Here is a 7,223-nt window from a genome sequence, read left to right on the forward strand (position 1 = left end):
GGCTGGCCGCATTTGCAGGGAAATTTCTGCTGATTTCTGTGAGGTGAGAGGTAGTGAGAAAGCTAACCCTGAAGTCAGCAAGCCCTGAGATCACCATCTGGCATGGTTTCCTCTCTTGCTGTTCCCCCCAAATCTCCAAGACAGAGTGGCCAGGGAGTTGCCAGTCTGAACTAGTAGAGGGCATTTCCGAGACCAGGGAATAGCACCTGTCCGGCCTCTGCCCAAGCTGCAGATTTCATTACCCCCACGGGAAGCTCCTCGGCTGCTTCAAGCTGCCCAAGAAATCCCTTTGCAGCATCTCGAGTGGTCTCTGCGGCCTTTGGCTTGAAGGCCCTGCCCCCTAAGGCCAGCTCTGTGTCAGGGAAGTGATCCCTAGATTAAGACGGCCTTTGTGAGTGGCTACAGCTCAGACCTCTTTGTCACCTAGTGGCCCTTTTCCCAGCAATCAGCCAGAAGCTTGGGCTGCTCTTGGGGCGGCAGATAATGCAAACAAAGCTTTTTGATTTGGTCAAGATCTCTCTGCTTTTGCAGCCTTTGAGAATTCCAGGCCAGCATGCGGCATCACTTCATGATCACCCATCACTCCAAAGGTGTGGTTTAGGGGAGATACCTCCGGCCAGTGGAAAAGAAGGGCTTAGGGGGCGGCTAGGTGGCACAGTAGATAAAGCACTGGCCCTGGATTCAGGAGTACCTGAATTCAAATCCAGTCTCAGACACTTAACACTAGCTGTGTGACCCTGGGGAAGTCACTTAACCCCCATTGCCCTGCAAAAAAAAGAAAAGAAGGACTTAGGCTATGGAGTTAGTACTTTGTTTTAAAACCAAGGGTGCCATCTTCCAGTTTCCAGCTTGGGGTCTCATGATCCACGTGGAGCTTTGAAATTTGCAAATGGCAACCAAGGGTCTGGGTTAAATTGCTTGTAGGCTAAAACAAATGAGTTGTATGAGAGTGCAAAGCCGGGCTGGAATGAATGATTGGGTTTGAAACTTGGCATCTAGTAAATATACTCTTGAGGGTTCTATAATCATTAATTGAAGCTTATCAAAAGCAAAAAGGGCACTCCTTTTAACAAACTCATTTGGGGCATTGTACATTGAACCAATAGTAATACTTTAAAAGGTGCACAGCATAAAATATTATGGCTGATTTTCAGATGGCAAGTGTCTATATCGAGGGACTGAGGGCAGCTCAGTGGTGGTCAGTGGGTAGTTTGAGGCCAGGAGTCAGGAAAACTCATCCTCTTGATTTCAAATCCGGCCTCAGACACAGCAGTGTGACTCTGGGCAAGTCACTTAACCTTATTTGCCCCAGTTTCATCATCTGTAAAAATGAGCTGGAGAAGGTGGTGACAAACCACTCCCATATTTTTGCCACAAAGACCCCAAATGGGGGTCACTAAGAGTTGGACATTCCTGAAACCATTTAACAACAGAGGGATCCGGCATGTGTGCTCATAACTAATGAATCTCAGTGCTATTGGACCAGCCTTTCAGTAAATAAGACTACAGTCAAATCAATAGCAAGCATTTAATAATGTGCCAAGGCACATTATATAGAGGTTAAAATCCTTTGGTGTGCTTAAATAGGGGAGACAACATGCAAACAGCTAAGCACAGTCAAGTTCTGTAAAGGGTAAATTAGAGGTAATCGCAGAGGGAAAACTCGAAGATTGAGGAGAGCTTGGGGGGACCCCCATGATTAGCCAGCATGAGCTGAGTGAAGATCCAGCCAAGGAAACCGAGGGACATTTCTGAAAAGGAGGAAGATGGTAGCTGGTGGGAAGGGATAGATGAAGAAGACATGGATGTATCAGTAGATAGTAGGGAAGTAAGTGTGGATAATGGCCTGGGGAAGAGAACTGAGGAGTGGTTGATAGTGGGGATGAAGAAAAGTCTTGGAAACATGGTGGCAACAGGTTGGTTGGTTGAATAGGGAATAGAATAGATCAGTGGTCAAAAGGCAGAGAGACCTGAGCTGAGAATCAACCATTGCAGGATCTTTGACAATTTATAATTTGACCTGAGCTTTGAATTGAAATGTTCTCTGCATCCTAGCCAGATCACTTGATCTGCTAACTGGGTGTAATCAAGTTTAATTAGATATGGAAAGGATGCTTGATAAAGTGGGAAAGAAATTGGACCTAAAGTCAGGAGACATGGGTTCAACTGGGAGATGGTAGATAAAGAGCATTGAAGTCTCATAAGATGTAATTCCAACAAAAATTAATGTAAAAACTTGCACTTGAACAAAAACTCCCATTTCACAAGTGTAAGATGGCAAAAAAAAGACCTGAGTGCATTAGTAAACGCCTTCTTGATATGAGACGGCGTTGTCCTATAGAAGCGAGCAATTGTGGCCCATATTAAAAGGGGCACAGCTTCCAGCAATAGGCAAGCAAGAGCCCCCCTTATTTGGAGTATGGCCCCATGGTTTAAGAAGGTCCCTAATGAACTGGAGGGTGCCCATAGGGAGACAGGATACTGCAGGGCAGGGATGGGGTTTGATGTGGGAGAAGCGACCAGATGTTCCAGAAGACAGAACCAGAAGCAATGAAAGTGTCCTCTTGGCCTGGGCAGCAGAAAAACAACTGGTAGGTTCCCCCTCCCTGGAGATCTTCCGGCGAACTGGATGGCCACTTATGTGTTGGAGTGGGGATTCCTCTCCATGTATTAACCAGACTAGATGGATGAAGAAATCCTGACTCCAGATGGTGAGATTCTCTAAAAACCTACCTTTTACTAGCGTTTACTAGCTGTGTATCCTTGGGCCAGTCACTTAACTTTTATAGGACAGCCAGGTGGCTCAGTGGATTGAACGCTAGACCTGAAGTTGGGAGGACCTGAATTCCAATCCACCTCTGTAACCGTGGGCCAGTCACTTAACCCCAATCGCCTTAAACATCCGGGGCCATCTCCAGTTATCCGGATGTATGTATATCTTACCACTGGTTCCCGATCGCTCTGGAAGAGAGAGTGAGGTTGGTCACCTTGCATAGCCCTCCCTCACTTGCAAGTCATGACATCGTCCCAGTGTTATGGTCTTCTTCGAGAATGAAGGGCAAACAGTAAGCCTCAGTTTCTTTTCTAAAGTGGAGTTAGTATTACCTCACAAGGTGGTTGTCAGGATCAAATGAGCATCATGTATATAAAATACTCTGAAAAATCTTCATATGAATGTCTTGCATTTGAGTTGTAACATAGGAAACATGTTAGGCAACTTCTTTTATGGTGGAATAAGGATATAGCACAAGAGATATGAAACAGGAACTAACTCAGTTTCAGTCATTCACACTATTCATCTTGGAGCTTGTTTTTAATTATTTACTCACTTCTGAGTGGAACTTAGGACAGTGGCTTCTGCTCTGTCCAGAATGGAGATTGCCCATTCTGGTAGATAGGGTGTGGATTCCCTGGCTTCATCAGGCATCCAGACCGGCTGAATACACATTGTGAAACATCTGTTCATGTCAAAAAGTCAAAGCCTTTCACTGAAATACCAGGCTTATGCAAAAAAAGAGGCTTTTTAATTTATCCTTGGGTGTTTATAGGATTGGGAGCTCTCAACACTTCCTTAGTGCCCCATCCTGACATAGAAACGGCCTTGGGTTCTCCAAATTTCTTACTGGGTCCTGAGGCTAGACAGATAGACAGACAGACTGGTATATTGGCCCAATGATAGACAACATGCCCATCCTACAAAGATCAGCCTTGGTAAAGTCTCCTTTTCAGGTTGGCTACTAGACAGTAGATTTATTTGAGCCACAGCCAGCTAATGAAGTAGCCATCTGCGTGCAGAACAAATAAAAAACCCCCACCATGTATTAATGAGTGGAGGGAGTACCCAGGCCAGTGAGATAAAAAAACGAATGGAAGGGGGCAGCTAGGTGGTGCAGTAGATAGAGCACTGGCCCTGGATTCAGGCAGACCTGAGTTCAAATCCAGCCTCAGACACTTGACACTTACTAGCTGTGTGACCCTGGGCAAGTCACTTAACCCCAATTGCCTCACACACACACACACACAGACACGCAAATTAAAAAAAAAACAAAACGAATGGAAGCATTATCTTCTATAGGTGGCTGGTAGTGATGCAGGTAGAGCATTGGGCCTGAAGTTGACCCAAGTTCAAATTCAGCTTCAGTCACCTAACAGTTGTATGACCCTGGGCAAGTCACTTCACCTCTATTTGCTTCAGTTTTCCCAGTTGTAAAATGGAGAAAGTATCACCTACCTCCCAGGGTTGTTGAGGATTGAAGAAGATATTTGTACAGTGTTTAGCACAATGCCTGGCGTATAGTAGGTGCTTAATAAATGCTTGTTTCCTTCCTTCCAAAAGCTTGGTGTTGATATCTTAGAATTCTAGAGTGGGATGTACTCTTAGGAGGTATCTGCTCCACCTCCCTCATTAGGAATGTGCTCCAGAGAGACTGACTCAAGTTGGTAGCAGAACCAGGGCTGGAATTCAGATTTGGCTCCTAAAATACTTGTTCTTTCTTTGTTCTCCCCTGGGAGGCTTCGCGTTGGTGGCATGACTAGATGAATCCAGCACTTGGCACAGTGCCTCACATAAAGGAGACACTTAATAAATGTTTGTGGGCTGACCGGCCAACTGACTGAACTCACGCGTTGAATTGGCTGCTCCCGCCTCTGAAATTGTGAGCTTTGGATCCTCAGGCCAGAGGTCAGCCGGGTAGCGAGAAGGGCTGCCTCGTGGACGAGGGATTCGGTTTGTTCTCTGGCCCACGGTGAGACTGTTAGGCCGAAAGCCTCCTTGCCCCCATGAAGTAGTAACCATTGTAAAGGTGGGAGGGCCAGGGACACAAGTAGAAAATGTGTGCGAGGAGGATGGAGATGGTGCAGAGGGAGTGGATCAAGGAAGCTGGTGGAGGATGTGGCCCCTGACCTTCTGATTGGAAGGAAAGCTGCATTCCAGCTGCTTGTTGGAAGACATGGAGGAGTCGCATGGAATGTCATCATAGGAACAGCCAGGAGACCAGTTAGACTGGGACGGAGGAGCTATGCCAGACAGGGGAGTTTATCGTTTTCCCCCCAGGGCACTTGGGAGTCATTCGGAGTAGGAGATGTCACAGAAATCGACATTTTATGAATATCATTTAGCTTTGTGGTGGTTGTGTTGGCGAGCAGGAAGAAATGTCAAGAGTGTTGCAATAATCCAGGCCAGAGGTATGGAAGGCCTGAACTAGGGCGGAGGCTGAGGGAGTAGAGAGAAGGGGATAGAGGTCACAGTGAAGAGGAAGAACAGGGTTTGGCCTTGTTGAGTCTAGGGAAAGAATTAGGCAATGACCTGATAAAGGAGTTTCAGAGTTCATGAGCCCCGGTGGGGCATTTATGGATAATGGCACCCTCTCTGAGTGTAACTAGAGTGACAGATTAGGTGCCGGGAAACAAATTGACTGAAGTCCCCTAGTGTGAGGCCAGGAGTTGGGGTAGGGAGAAAGCTTGTGAGTGAGCCAAATATTGAATATTAAACTTACTGAGGAAGGAAGGAAGGAACATGTTCTCGGCATCAAGATCTGATTTGTGGACATCCGGAGAAGAGGTTACCGAGAGAGCAGAAGTGGCATTGGTGAGATAGGAGCACCCACCATGACCTTGACGTCAGGACGACAGGTGGAAGAATGAGAATATAGGCAATATTGTTGAGGGATGTGGCATCAACAGGAGAAGTTGGGTCTCGGAGCCAGAAAATGGATGGAGTGAGAAAAGAAAAGGTTTAAAATGAAAACAAGTCTGCTTGTTAGGGAGCAGGCATTCCATAGAGAAGAATGCTGGGAGACATCACCCTGTTCCTATGTGGCTGCCTCTGAGGCTCCAAGCTCAAGGTAAAACTGGTTGGAGTCTCTGATCACAGAGAGACAGGGGCTCCTCTGGGAAGAGCCCATTTCTCCCCGACTCTCAGGCCAGTCATTACTACTCAAGTGATAAGGTTATTTCAGCGCTTCCCTCCTGCAGTTGTTTTATGAGGGTCAAATGAGATACTCCGCATGAATGCTTAGCACAGGACCTGGCACAAAGGAGGTCTGATTTCCCTCCCTCTTATAGAGTATAATGCCCAGGAGCATGTATGGTAGGGGCATTACAGAAGAATCAAGTTCTGAGGGAAGCCTGAGGAGACATCATGATCTCCACAGTATTTGTCCATCAGGTTGCTGGGCAATGGGGCCTCATGGGATCATCAGATATGCCTATATCTGATAAGCTCCCTGAGGGCAGGGTGTCGAGTCAACAGAAATTTCTAAAGTGCCAAGGACACAGAGCTGTCCCTGTAGATAGGAAAGCCACCATGACTGACCAGCATGAAGAAACCCTTTCTTTGTACACGTGGGGGAATGGCGACTGGAACTAGGAGCCTCTGTTTAAAAACCCCCCACCCCTTATAATGGTTGCTTTAGTTTTCATTCCTTCCTCCCTAACTTCCTAACTTTTCCCCTCCCCTTCCCAGAGAGCCATCCCTTGTAACAAAACTGAAAAAGAAGGAACAGAAACAGTTTCAGAAATCCATCAAACTGCCAAGAAGGAAGGGAGGTGTGTTTTCTCGCTGCTTTGTTGGTCAAACTCAGTCCTCAGCCACAAAAATTAGTGTTCTATTTATCTTCTTTTTTTTTTTTGTGAGGCAGTTGGGGTTAAGTGACTTGCCCAGGGTCACACAACTAGTGTCATGTGTCTGAGGCCGAATTTGAACTCAGGTCCTCCTGAATCCAGGGCCGGTGTTCTATCCGTTGTGCCACCTAACTGCCACGCAAAGTGCTTTTTTATATATAACTCATTGGAACCTTACAACAGCCCTGGGATGGAGGTGCTGTTATCACTGTTGTTTTATAAACGGGGAAACTAAGGCACGATGAGGTTAGGTGACTTGTCCGGAGTCACGCAGCTCTAAAATGTCTGAGGCAATATCCTGTCTCCCTGACTCCAAGTCCTGTGCTCTCTCCATTGTACTGCCAAGCTGCTCTTTGAATATTCTTCCTTTCACAACCCATTGGGTCACACTTTGCTTCCTAAGTTCTGAGCCCCAGTCCTGCAGGACCAAAGTAGCTTTTAAAGATCATGAGTTGGAACAGGGTCCTCAGCTAACCCATGGATTGCCTTCCTAAAGTTGGCCTGTCAGGCAGTTGTTTGGAGCTCTTTGCAGAGAAACAATGTCAGGCAGCCTTGGTTAGGTTCCTAGCCTAGCCCGGGTGACTCATTCATGATGAACCTTA

The sequence above is a fragment of the Dromiciops gliroides genome, chromosome 2, assembly GCF_019393635.1.
Source record: "Dromiciops gliroides isolate mDroGli1 chromosome 2, mDroGli1.pri, whole genome shotgun sequence".
NCBI lineage: Eukaryota > Metazoa > Chordata > Mammalia > Microbiotheria > Microbiotheriidae > Dromiciops > Dromiciops gliroides.